The sequence below is a fragment of the Cylas formicarius genome, unplaced genomic scaffold (assembly GCF_029955315.1).
Source record: "Cylas formicarius isolate icCylForm1 unplaced genomic scaffold, icCylForm1.1 PGA_scaffold_4__25_contigs__length_36172078, whole genome shotgun sequence".
Taxonomy (NCBI): Eukaryota; Metazoa; Arthropoda; class Insecta; order Coleoptera; family Brentidae; genus Cylas; species Cylas formicarius.
In genome coordinates, this window is record NW_026844334.1 from 31387196 (window position 1) to 31402473 (window position 15278).

The 15278-nt window shown below is 32.2% G+C and overlaps 1 protein-coding gene across 7 annotated transcripts in view; it reads left to right on the top strand.

Moving 5' to 3' along the window:
* LOC132700285 (fasciclin-1) overlaps nucleotides 1-15278 on the top strand; it is a 613802-nt gene that overhangs the window by 368040 nt on the left and 230484 nt on the right. The window lies entirely within an intron of this gene.

The window sequence follows — 15278 nt, forward strand, 5'->3', positions numbered from 1 at the left end:
GGATATCATCCGTTCGCTCGTTGAACTCCGACTGGAATCCTGCATCCGACTGGAATCCTGCAGACGTTTCGCCAAAATCTCACTTGGCATCTTCAATGCTCGCGCTCCGAAAACACTTCGAACACTCTCAGTGTTCGAAGTGTTTTCGGAGCGCGAGCATTGAAGATGCCAAGTGAGATTTTGGCGAAACGTCTGCAGGATTCCAGTCGGATGCAGGATTTGCAGGATTCCAGTCGGATGCAGGATTCCAGTCGGAGTTCAACGAGCGAACGGATGATATCCCGGAGTATAGTGTCATCATATATATATATATATATATATATATATATATATATATATATATATATATATATATATATATATATATATATATATATATATATATATATATATATATATATATATATTGCATTTTTAAACACGTTGCTTAATGTTTCCAAAATTGAAAATGATGAAGAAAAAGTGTTTTTCGTGTAAAAAAAAAAGAACTTGGTAATTAATTTTAATGAAAAATGTTATACACCTTATCATTTCGACGATTAATTAATTAATTCAACTCAGTTTGAAGGTTATCAGATCTCCTGTTACAAAAAAGTGACTGTTTAAAAAAAATGGTTTTATGAAGAGGCATATACGGGAAAGTTTTTTCACGCTTACAAAGCAGCATCAAGATTTAAAATTTTAATAAAATCAGCATAAAATTAAAAACACTTCTTGCGACTTCCCTAAGTAAAAAAAAAGAATAGCTATGCATCAATTGTACCGAATTGGCATCAAAATTGGAACTTGATCTATGGCTAGGTCTACGTGCTTTTCGTGCATACACTGGTTCGGATTACCCTGCAGCTTTTTTTAGCAAAGAAAAAGCAAGACCTTTCAATCTATTTTCGAAGAGCCAAACAAACCAAAAATATTTTGCTTCATTAAGAAAAAATTGATGTAATTGACGTCTTCACTGTGGCTATATATAGCATAAAAAATTGTAACAAAGTTACGCCAGATATTAAATGTTTGTTAAAAATTTATCTACAAAAGAAGATAATGAAGATGTTCTAAAAAAAGTTAGAAGTTTGGGTTCAAACACTATCACACCCAGCTGGATATCATTAAAACAAAAAAATTTACGTACTATTTATGTCAGCTCAATGTGGTTACACTGATTCTCATTGCGCAAAATTGAACCCTGAAAATTGTGGTTGGTTGCTGGATGGGCATTTAAAATTAAAAGGATTTGAAGGAGACTACACAAAATAAATAATATTTTAGAGATGACAGGAAAAGAAATAAAAATATTACTGTTATTTGTATGATTACTCAATGTTTTTTAAACCAAAAACAAGACTGTACAAATATGAGACTTGAGAATAAGCTTAGCTTATTTCTTGTAAAATTACACCAATAATTAGTGCACTGTACAGAATTACAGACCACCTATTTTAATATTATTTATATTATTTTAATATTATATTATATTATAATATATATATACATATATATATATATATATATATATATATATATATATATATATATATATATATATATATATATATATATATATATATATATATATATATATATATATATATATATATATATATATATATATATATATAGTTGAAAAATATGCTTTTCTTGGATCCTTGTATATTTTTTATAGGATGATTCTTAGGGTTTGGTCCACAGTGAACAAAACTCACAAATAATTTTAAAACACTGTAATTGTCATTGACGTTTCGATCGGCAACCCAGGTCTTTCTCAAAAACTGCAAAACAAAGGACAAAAAAAAGCGTCTAACACAGAATATCTTAAACAGTAGACATATACGAATTTAAAAATTACAAATATTACAAAAACAAATGACATATATTAGTCATACTCACAAATTTATTATTATTTTTTTAAATGTCTATTATTAGCGCTATTTGTGAAAAAGTACCACAACATACATCATTGCCAAAAACAATAAAGTTCTTGTTTCGGCGTACGAATCACAAATAGAAGTGGAAAATAAACATTCATTGTATCTGATGTCTTTTTTTTTTCCCTCTTAGTTTTTATTTATTTATTTTTTTAGAGTGTACGTTTGTGTTAAGTTTAAGATCTACTGATACGCAGTGAAGCATCTGAGCATTAAAATGGTCTACTTTAACAATTCGAAATAGATTTCACTCAGGTGTTTTATGTCGGTTTTCGCGTTTATGGCGTTTTTATTCCTTTGAATATGTATCATCTCAATTATTTCCCTTTTTTGTGTGTTTGGTTCGGTAGCGAGTATTTTTGTGTCATCGGAGTTAAAGGTATGTGTTTTCTCCGTTATATGGCTGCTGATGGCTGTTTTGTTTTTTTTGTCGTACTTATGACCATTTTTTTTTAAATATGTTTGTGGGATCGTTTTTTAATTCGCTATGTGTGGCCCTATCTGATAGAAGTTCATTTATTTTATTGTCATAGTCGGTAGTGTACATTATGACTGTTTTGTTAGTCTTATCAGGTTTTAACGTTATAATGTTAGGGTTTTGTTTTAGAAAATGTTGGGTTTCTTTAACTTTTTTAACTAACATATTTTGGGTTTGGTTAGCAGTCCAGTTTTGCTTATTTTTGTAGTTTCTAATAATATTACAGCATTTTGATCTATAGTCATTCCGTGCGTCGGTTGAACAGTTTCTAAGAGCTGACTCAATACTGCTGATGATGTTAGGAATGGGTATCTCTTTTGGTTGGCTGATAGGTACGGCAAAATCTGGACCAAGACTAAAGATCTCAAGCACGTTACGCGGAATATAAATATTAGTTAAATTTTCTACCCAGTTCTTATTTTGTTCTGTTTGAGAGATTGAATTTTTTTACAATTATTTTGCTTAATTTTATTAAAACCATCTTCAGTTTTGCCAACATACACAAACATTCCTATCGATTTAGCTATAGACATAATAAATAAAAAATGGGACATGATCAAACTTCACACAGACATTCCACTAGACGAGTTCGTGGAAGCCATAAAATTAACTCTAAATTCGACCTATTTCATATATAATAATAAATATTACAAGCAGATTGACGGTTGTGCCATGGGTGCTTCTATTTCGAGTGTAATTGCTCAACTTGTTCTCGAAGACCTAGAAAAAACAGTTATTGACAAAATGACTATTAAATTACCCTGTTTCTATCGATATGTCGACGACTGTTTTCTAGCAATACCTAAAGGAAAGGGCGACCTCATTCTGAATAGTTTTAACTCATATCACACAAAGATAAAATTTACCATAGAATATGAAAAAGATGACAAAATTAACTTCTTAGACATGACACTAATACGCAAGGAAAACAAAATCAGAACGATGTGGTACACAAAAGATACATGGTCTGGACGATACCTTAATTTTCACTCCCAACACCCAATATCCCAAAAAAAGACTGTTATTATCAGGTTGGCTGACAGAGCAATAAATCTATCTGATCCAGAGTATAGAAAAGAAGCTTTATATAAGGCTAAGTACACACTAAAACTAAACAATTACCCAAGTGCCTTAATTAACTCTATTTTTAAGAGAAGGATACATAAATTCTACAACAAGATTTCTGTTAAGGAAAACACACAACCATCAAAACGAGAATATTGTTCGTTGCCATACATACCAAATTTATCGGAAAAAATCTCGAATGTGTTTAAGGGAAGCTCTGTAACAATCTGCCACAAGGGTCAAAATTTGTTAAATAGGAATTTCAGTAAACTAAAAACACCAATACCCAAAGATAAAAAAAGTCACATTGTATATCAAATACCATGCAACGACTGTGACCAAGTGTACATTGGACAGACTAGCCAACTGTTGAAGAACCGCATCAATGGTCATAAGTACGACAAAAAAAACAAAACAGCCATCAGCAGCCATATAACGGAGAAAACACATACCTTTAACTCCGATGACACAAAAATACTCGCTACCGAACCAAACACACAAAAAAGGGAAATAATTGAGATGATACATATTCAAAGGAATAAAAACGCCATAAACGCGAAAACCGACATAAAACACCTGAGTGAAATCTATTTCGAATTGTTAAAGTAGACCATTTTAATGCTCAGATGCTTCACTGCGTATCAGTAGATCTTAAACTTAACACAAACGTACACTCTAAAAAAATAAATAAATAAAAACTAAGAGGGAAAAAAAAAAGACATCAGATACAATGAATGTTTATTTTCCACTTCTATTTGTGATTCGTACGCCGAAACAAGAACGTTATTGTTTTTGGCAATGATGTATGTTGTGGTACTTTTTCACAAACAGCGCTAATAATAGACATTTAAAAAAAAAATAATAAATTTGTGAGTATGACTAATATATGTCATTTGTTTTTGTAATATTTGTAATTTTTAAATTCGTATATGTCTACTGTTTAAGATATTCTGTGTTAGACGCTTTTTTTTGTCCTTTGTTTTGCAGTTTTTGAGAAAGACCTGGGTTGCCGGTCGAAACGTCAATGACAATTGCAGTGTTTTAAAATTATTTGTGAGTTTTGTTCACTGTGGACCAAACCCTAAGAATCATCCTATAAAATATATATATATATATATATATATATATATATATATATATATATACAGGGTTTTTCACTTAAAACTCCGCACGCCAATAAGTCCAAAACGAAAAGAAATATTTAATTTATGTAAAAAGTAGTCAAAGTGTGGGGTCAATTAGATATTTCCTAAAGTTTAAAAAATTCGACGCCTTCAAAGAGCTGGGCGTCGCGACGCGTCGAAAAATTATTCGATTGCAGAGACTTTGGAAATACGCGCATACAAAAGTACATATTATTTAAAAACTTTTTTGTTATTTACTCAAACTTATTTACTTTACCCGTTTCTAAGTTATACCGATTTAAAGTAAACATTTCTTGATTAATAAAAAATGTGATTAACGCTTATTTTTACCCATGAATGTTAGTTACTATGGCAACCATTGTGATCGCAGTTGTTTTAAGTGCAATTACAAACGTAAGTTGTTATTGCTGTATCAAAAAATTGTTACATTTTGTCACAAGAAATATCCAAATTAGTTCGGTTTAAAAAAAACTAAGAATTATTATGTGAAAATGGTGCAATTTAGCAATGAGGAAAAAGTAGACATGTTACTGGTGTTTGGAGAATGCAGATGCAATTGTAGAGAAGCAAAAAGAGTTTACGCACGGCGTTATCCGCATAGAAGAGTCCCCGATGCAAAAACCTTTTCAAGTTTATGTAAAAACTTAAGAGAATATGGCAGCTTCATAAAACCTAAAAGAGATAGGAACAGGACGGCCCCAAGATATCCCTATCAGAGATAAAAGAAAATACCGGTGTTACCATAAGTTCTTCGTGGAGAATTCTACACAGAAACTCTTTTCACCCGTACAAAAGTAAACTAGTTCATAAACTAGAACCAGGCGATTATGCTTGAAGAATGTATTTCTTAGCGACATTGTCCGATTTGTATAGCCAAGATGCAAATTTTCTCTCGAAAATTTTATGGAGCGACGAAAGTCGATTTCAAAATAATGGAATCGTTAACAGACACAACTGTCGTTTTTGGTCCGAAAACCATCCTCGTTGGATTACAGAAAGAGGTAACCAACGAATTTTTAGTATCAATGTTTGGTGCGGCATATTAAATGGATTCCTTATTGGACCTTACTTTTACGAAGGAACTTTAAATGCAGATCGCTATTTAAGATTTCTTCAAACTACACTTCCGGAACTATTAGAAGAAGTGCCTCTTGACACTAGAATGAATATGTGGCTACAGCAGGATGGAGCGCCTGCACATAATGCCCAAATAGTAACGAGGTATTTGAACCGAGAATATCCCAAGAGATGGTTTGGTAATAATGGACCGGTAAGGTGGCCGGCGAGGTCCCCGGACATTACACCACCAGATTATTTTCTTTGGGACTACCTAAAAAACGTTATCTATGAAGAACCTATCGAAGATATGGCTGATCTCATTAACAAAATTAGTGCAGCGTGTGCCGCTATCATAAGAAGGACTCTCCTACAAGTGACCCAAGCTCATCTGTTAAAAGTTTTTGATAGTTGTGTTTGAGCAGATGGACATAATTTTGAACAAAATTTTTGAAATGTCTTATTATGTAGTTCATTGCAATAATAATTTTGGTTATTAACTTGTAGGTATTTTACTGTTTTTTCATTTATTTATCATGTTATCAGAACTAAATCGATAAAAAATAATAAATAAAATCATACTAAAATAGTTGAAATCTATTGTTTGTAATTGCACTTAAAACAACTGCGATAACAATGGTTGCCATAGTAACTAACATTCATGGCATACTTGTAAAAATAAGCGTTAATCACATTTTTTATTAATCAAGAAATGTTTACTTTAAATCGGTATAACTTAGAAACGGGTAAAGTAAATAAGTTTGAGTAAATAACAAAAAAGTTTTTAAATAATATGTACTTTTGTATGCGCGTATTTCCAAAGTCTCTGCAATCGAATAATTTTTCGACGCGTCGCGACGCCCAGCTCTTTGCAAGCGTCGAATTTTTTAAACTTTAGGAAATATCTACTTGACCCCACACTTTGACTACTTTTTACATAAATTAAATATTTCTTTTCGTTTTGGAGGTATTGGCGTGCGGAGTTTTAAGTGAAAAACCCTGTATATATATATATATATATATATATATATATATATATATATATATATATATATATATATATATATATATATATATATATATATATATATATATATATATATATATATATATATATATATATATATTCTCACGTATTGATTCACGGATGGAAAAATGTGATGACACTATATTCCGGGATATCATCCGTTCGCTCGTTGAACTCCGACTGGAATCCTGCATCCGACTGGAATCCTGCAAATCTTGCATCCGACTGGAATCCTGCAAATCTTGCATCCGACTGGAATCCTGCAGACGTTTCGCCAAAATCTCACTCAGTGTTCGAAGTGTTTTCGGAGCGCGAGCATTGAAGATGCCAAGTGAGATTTTGGCGAAACGTCTGCAGGATTCCAGTCGGATGCAGGATTCCAGTCGGAGTTCAACGAGCGAACGGATGATATCCCGGAATATAGTGTCATCATATATATATATATATATATATATATATATATATATATATATATATATATATATATATATATATATATATATATATATATATATATATATATATATATATATATATATATATATATATATATATATATATATATATTCATGTATTGATTCACGGATGGAATAATGTGATGACACTATATTCCGAGATATCATCCGTTCACTTGTTGAACTCCGACTGGAATCCTGCAGACGTTTCGCCAAAATCTCACTTGGCATCTTCAATGCTCGCGCTCCGAAAACACTTCGAAACAGTGTTCGCCAAAATATCACTTGGCATCTTCAGAGGCCGCGCGTAAATGTCATTCGTACGTGTCCGCACGTGTGTATTGTTTAAGTGCGGACACGTACGAGTGACATGGACGCACGACCTCTGAAGATGCCAAGTGATATTTTGGCGAAACGTCAGGCGAAGGATCCTACTCCAGGCTCAAACAACGAACGGATGAACACCCGGATTACCACCAATACACATAGTTCCATCCAAAAGCCTTGTCAGTGTGTGATGTACAGTGTTTAACATAGAAGAGGTGTTGGTTTATTATATGTCCTTTTTTATAATTATTCATTAAGTAAATCCTTTCAATTGTTTTAATTCCATAATAAGCAATGAAAACTAACCTAATCCCCCTTAGTATTGGACATTGTTAAGAAAAGTTGCCCTGTAATCAGAAAGAATTCTAAATATTGCTTTTTAAATATCATTAACTGTCAATTGATTTTGGCGTTTTCGAGTTCAAACGGTAACGTCGTATGTAATTTAATGAACTCGTGACTATACTGTCTTTTATTTTACTTGTTGCATAGCACAATGCTTCAAGAATATTGTTTTTTGTAGGATACTGATTTTTTGTTAAGTATGATAAGACGATTAGGAATATATTCTTTAGTAGTATATTCTTTACTATATAGTGACGTTATCGCTTCCTCAGAAAAAAATGTTTCTTGTATAAGAAAATATACATATCAAAATTTTAGCAATGCCAAATGCAAATCAGTTTATTTTAAAACTTACCCTTCGTTTTTGAAATTGGCGCTGATTAAATAGAAGGCTTACGTTTATCCACATTAATAGTTCATAAGCCACGGCTCCGAGATTACTTTAAAATGTAGCAAATTAAAGTCGTGGAAAATTTAAAAACGCGGAAATCCGGCGTCTAATAAAAATTCTCCAAGTCCAAACTTAAAGAAAAATATTAAAAATTTCATTTCGCCGTGAATTTTGTCAAACAAAAACGAAATGAAAGTTTTAATGTAGTTTTGAAACGGGGTCATTATAAATTGGCCGGAAACTTTTCCACCTCGTGTTTCACTACGAAAACTCGAAGGGAATTTCATAACATCTAAGATGTCCAATTATAACCGAAGACGACGATTTTAGAAAATGAATTTACGGGCGGTAAAGCGGCAAAAGTTCTTTCAGAAAGAAATTCTACAAATATTAGACCGTGTCGTTATTACCCACGTTCTTCCTTTGTTTTATAACTGAAAAAGTAAGTTTTGAATATCTTTTATTTTATTACTTTAAAGATATATTACTAATAACTAATTTAGTAAAAATCATTTGTTGTATTTTGAAATACTATGATTACTATGGCGGCTTAAAATTTAGACAAACCAAAATTAAAAGCGGAGATCACATCTTAGATCTTAAGATTTCTATTTCCTAAAATTTTTACTTAAAACTAAAATCTTGCATTCTGGAAATCGGGAAATAGAAATTGAATAGGGAGAAAGAAAGGAAATTCCCCAACGGCAAGGCAAGGTTTCTTAAGCTATATTTGTTAATATAATTGTAGAACAATAAAATGTGGCGACCACATGTTGCAATTGATTTCTTACCCATGACATCTGCTTTCTTCCAATGCCTGTTCTACAGTTTATTTTCCACTCTATAATTAGTTGAAACAACTAGCGGCCATCTTCTTTCCTTTTCTCTTCTCGGTCTGTCATATGTCATTATTGCTTACCCACTCTTTCCAAGACGTTCTTAATAAACGTCGGTAGGACAGATTGTTAAAAACCTTTGATATCCAGACGACACATTCATTCTGGACGCGTCTAATCAACCGACTTGGCATGAAAATTAACATCCACAGATATAGGCTGCAAAATCGAACAGGCTAAACTGTAACAGCATATTCTACCTCTAAGATAAACCCTAGTCTTCTATATAAAAATATGTAGCCTATCGAACCCGAATACCTAAAATCAATGGACCTGAAAATGGCTTTTTATCAATATTTCCGAAGCATATTTAGAGAAAGTTCTAATCTGATTTTAAAATTTTGGGCAGTGGTATCACTTTTGGGGGATTCAGGTAACAAAAACTGCAATACATGGAAGGGTTGGGTTCTGTTACGAGAAAAGGGTACACCTGTTTGGCACACTGGAAACAGAATTCATGAGACGATTAGTTTGGCATTTGTATTTTGTAATATACATACAAATTTTTTATGATTATGAGGGAGCTCTGAACTTAGTAATATATTCAAATAGCATTTAAACTCCACTAAAGTTCCGCTCTTATTTTCCAGTTTTCTGCCATTTTGTCCAAAAGTTTCATTTCAAGATTCGGTGATATCAGTACTTCGATCTTCCATCTTGTTGCAGATTAAATTTGGGTGTTCTATTTCAGGCTATATATTTTTTCTTTGTAAATCTAAAAATCGCATTGGTGCCAAATTTTTTTCATCAAAAATTGGCCCAAAAATCTCTCCAAATACCGCACCGCACACTAAACTAGTCTTCTACCTGATTTATTTGTGTCTAATTCATAGTGTTTTTTTTTTACTTTAAACTAAATTAATATTATTAAATGAAATAATTTTATTTACGTATTTATATTCAAATCAAGAATTTTTATAATATTTAACGGTATTTGAAATAAACAGCAATCATAAAGAAAATATTTAAAACGCTTTCAGATTTAAACCAGAATTCTAAGAACCGTCAAATATTTTGCTAAACATTGCAACACCGTGTGTTTGATAAACATATTTCAATTTTGAATATGACAAAAGTATTATTTTCTAAAATATGTTAAAATATTTTAAAAGTTGATATGCAACTTTTCCAACATAACCTGAATACCGAAAATATTCGCAAATAATAGTGTATTAGAGACCGATATATAGATTCGTCTTTAAAAAGGTGATAAAATGAAATAAATGTTTGTCATTGAGTGACAGTTGAAATAATACAAACAAATTAAGCATCATTTTAATCGAAACAACTTTTGTATTAAAAATTTTTCCATAACACTCACAGATTTCAATCGATGGATGTGGAGATTTTCTTTTTAAAATTACTTGGCTTTTAATTTCACGATTAAATATTATTTTGAATTGTGTCAATTATGTGTCGTGTGTAGTATTTGGAATTTATTGTGATATCGGTAACAAATTGTATTCAGTTTTCACAATCTGTAGAGTATTTTTGTGTTCTTTTTACATGATGTACCAAGTGTCAAGAGGGTGTACTAGTTATGAACAAAAAATGAAAGATGAGTTCTCCTTAGAAAGCACGCTTGGCGAATCATATCCATTCGTGAAGGCACTAGGCAAGCTGTCAGCGTAAGAAGTACATATAGATACTAGAGCTATAGAGGCTCTGTCTAATGCCCATAATACACTTATGAAGCAACTATGAAAAAAAAATGGGAAAGTTCATTTAACAGGAGCGAGATTTAAAATCTTGTTGTTAACAAATGACCTTGAGGCATGCAACAACCAAATGTTGCATTTTTACGGCAGTATTTTCTGAAAATACCCCGCGATCTAGTTAAATGTTCCGAGTTAATTGTGTGAAAATCACTATTAGATAATGTAGTGGCTCTCATACGATAAACACTGATCGAATCGCTGTTTAGAAAGAAAATGGCTCAAAGTGCAGATTAGTTGGTGAACTATAGAGGCATGCACAAAAATGTATTTGGTTAGTTTTTGTTATTTTGTTGTTGAGTTCAGTTGCCAGAGTGATGGGAGATAGGTGAAGATACAACATGGCAACAATTTATTCTAATGGAAAATGTAATGCCTTTTTAAGATTGAAAAAGCGGTAGTATAGGATGGGCCGTTTATCTTGGGACACCACCTTATCTCAGAAACTATGCGGAATGGATCCAAAAGTTAAAAACAAAAGTTAATGGAAGTATTACAAACTTTCAATTTATTTTAATGTTGTATATACAGAGTGTTTCATTTTTCGTGGGCGAGTATCAACTTTATTATTTTAAAAGGAACGCCTAGTATATTACTTCATTTATGAATTCCATACGAAATTCTAGACATATTTTACGTATAATGTCCTATACCTAAGTGTAATCGTTTTTAACATTTTAGATTTTTTTTGTTGAAAATGACTTTTGCAAGACGTAAAATATCTACCACTTTCTTCATTCGAAAGCATTTATTATCTCGCTTGAGTAAGTTTTGTTGTAGACAAAGGACTCGAATAACGGATTTCATAAGAAATTTAGATACATAATAATACAAGGTACGCTAAAAATACGATTAAAAATTAAATTTAAAAAAATTGACAAAAAACTTTAATGGAAACTACCTATTTTTATAATCTTGTCATATTTAGCGTCAAAAATTAACGCAATTTTTTATAAAGTTGCGTATTCCTGCTATTTTTACTTTTGAAATATTTCTTTTTAAACATTTGTCTATCACAAATAATAAGATGTTGCCATATAAGTTCAGTTAGTTTAAGGTGGCTATGACGGCGTTTAAACTTGCATTGCTCAAAGAGACGGAAATACAGTACAATAATTATTATCCTTTGTAAGCTATTAATTTTTTATTGATCGTTCATTAACAAAAAAAAATTCACCAACCCTATCGCTTAGTGGCAGCACTTTAGCACTTGTTTTGTTCAAACGCCGTCATAGCCACCTTACCCTAACTGAACTGAACTTATATGGCAACAGCATATTACTTGTTATAGACAAATTTTTAAAAGGAAATATTTCAAGAAGTAAAAACATTGGGCATATATCACTTTATATAAAATTGCCTTAATGCTAAATATGACAAGATTATAAAAATGGGTAGATTACATTTAAAAAAGAAAGTTTTTTGGCAGTTTTTTTTAATTCCATTTTTAATCTTATTTTTCGCGTACTCTGTATTAATATGTATCGAAATTTCTTATGAATACCTTTATCCGAGTCTTTCGTCGACAACAGAACTTACTCAAGTGAAACAATAAGATATTTTAAGTCTTGCAATGGTAATTTTTCGCATAAAACATTAAAAATTTTTGACTTAGGTATAGGTATAGGATGTAATAATAATAATAATAATAATAATAATAATAATAATAACGATTTTACACCAGTCAGCAAAAACATTGTGCAAAATCTACATATATGTATAATTACAAAGGCACCGCGACATAACACGAAAAACGCTAACCATTGTTAAAATTTGTAAAAAAGTCATCAAATTAGTGATAGGCCCCATCCAGCAAAAGTGATTTGACCTTAATAGAGAGTTTTTTCTCCGGCAGCTCTGTGACGCTTAGAGGCAATAGATTGAAGAATTTAGGTCCATAATAGTTCTTATAATTTCTAGTCTTTGTAATTCTTGAGTAGTTAATCAATCATTTTTGTTTCTGGTGAGATGGTGGCAAACATTAATATGAAGGTAATATTGATCCTGGTTGCTTTTAGTATACTTTAATACCGAATAAATATAGTAACATGGAACAGTTAATATTTGGAGATCTTTAAACTTTGCTCTTACGTCTAAAATTCAACTGCGTCATCGCCCCGATGGCTCGCCTCTGTGTCGAAAAAACTCTTTCGGTATGTGAGGAGTGACCCCAAACCAAAATTGCGCAGGTAAATAATGAAAAATATACCGTTCTGACTACACTTTGAGAGACCTCGCCAACCAAACCGCGCAACAAGTACACCACCCCGGAGAACTTCTCACAAAGACCAATAATATGCTGCTCGAACCTCAATTTCGGATCAAACAGAACCCCAAGACAGTTCACATGTAATGAATTGTTGAATGTTGACTCGCGTAAAAAAAATATAATTTGTTGTGTTTTTGATTCATTGAGTTTAAGTTTGTTAACACGAAACCACTCACTAGCCCCGGATTGTGCCCCCTCCATCCTGTGCACCAAGTCGTTCTCAGAATGACTTCGGCAAGAAAAGGTAGTATCTTCAGCGAAAAATGTACAAACTATGTCAACAAAATGCTATATAGATCAATAATAGAAGAGAGCCCATAATAAATCCTTGGGGTGCTCCATGTTCAACAACTGTAATTTGTGATGATTTTCCATTCAGGACTACGATCTGCTTCCCATTGAAAAGATAACTTTGAAGGAATCCAACTGATGAGAGATCCACACCATACCTCTGCAATTTAAATCTGATCAAGAACTCTACTAATTGCTCCACAAATCGATTTACCACGTCTTAACCCCAACTGGGCCGGAGACAACAAACGGTTGCCCTCGAAGTAAGCTGCTATTAGCTGATAATAGATATTGGACGATAATTATTTATATAGATATTGGACGATAATTATTTATATCATTTACATCGCCCTTAGCCTCAGTTGGATCGTAAGTATTAGCAAGATTTGAAGTTAATATATTTGCTACGTTTGAAAAATATTCATTACAACTGTCGGGAGTGATACCCAGTGAATGAAAATTGAATCCACTCTTGCGTTTCGTATTGACGACCTTCCACGCTGCCTTAGAAGTGTTATTGCTTTTGTTTATGTAGAACAAGTTAGCAGACTTTTTACTTAATTTTATTTTCGCCCTGTAAACAGCCCTCTGAGATTTAATTATATTTTCGACATCCGGAAATTTAGGATTTTGGTTTTTGATATCCTCGAGAAAGTTTAGCTGATACCGCGTCTCTCTTTAATTTAATTATTTTTATTTTAATTTATTATTTTTAACTATTTTATTCTTGAGGGAAAAAGCACAGTTAATTTCGCTTATGAGTATATCAAGAAATGTACTGAATTTTTGTTCAACGTCTATATTCTTGTAGGATACAAAAGACCAGTCACGTTTACCAATGCCCGAATGTAGATCGTTTAAACCATACACAAAATATCTCTAAAATAATGTACATTGAATTTCAAAAATGAAGTAGTATACCAGGTGTTCCATTTAAAATAAGAAAGTTGAGATTCGAACACGAAAAATTAAGCACCCTGTATATACAAAATTAAAATAAATTAAAGGTTTGTAATACCCCGATTCACTTTTGTGTTTAATTTTTGGCTCCATTCCCTATAGTTTGTGAGATAAAGTAGTGTCCCAAACTAAACGTCCCACCCTATACAATTTAAGGTTAGATTTATGTTAAGGTTTGTGTCAACCCGTTTTACATTAGTAATTATTTTATAGGTATGCTTTTTACAAAACTTGTGGATTCCTAATGCGTCGGTTTTTACTTAGTCGAAATTGCTGACGTTTCGCCAATCATCCTGTTGGCTTCTTCAGAGCTTGACTGAAACTGACTCGTATTTTACTCTGTACCTGCTTATATATTTCTTGTGGGGGTATAAGCACCGTCTCGGATGACTGATTCCCAAATTGGTGACAGGTAGAGACCTGAGTCGCGATTAAGATTGTTAGGTTGTTTATAGATTTCTATAGACTCGGATTTTTCGTGGGTAGAAGAACTGATTACATACAAGAATTTTAGTTTTATCAAATAAAATTTTATGCCCGGTTTTAAGAGTGTATTCGGCAACAGTTGATGAGTTTATTTGTCTTAGTCGTAAGGCTCTTTCGTGTTATTTGAGCCTAGTTGATATTTTTCGCCCGGTCTCTCCAATGTATTTATACCCCTCATTAGCTCCCCCCCCCTCAAGCAATAATAGTTTTCAAGCAGGTACAGAGTAAAATACTAGCCAGTTTCAGGCAAGCTCTGAAAAAGCCAACATGATGATTGGCGAAACGTCAGCAATTTCGACTAAGCAAAAACCGACTCAGTAGGAATCCAGAAGTTTTGTAAAAAGCATTACAGTAGCCTGTGGAAGTTTCTTTGAAAACACATTTTATAGGTATGTGTTTTAATTTGTTATTATTGTGTAGAGACATTTTTGAAATCAATAGATGAGTAAT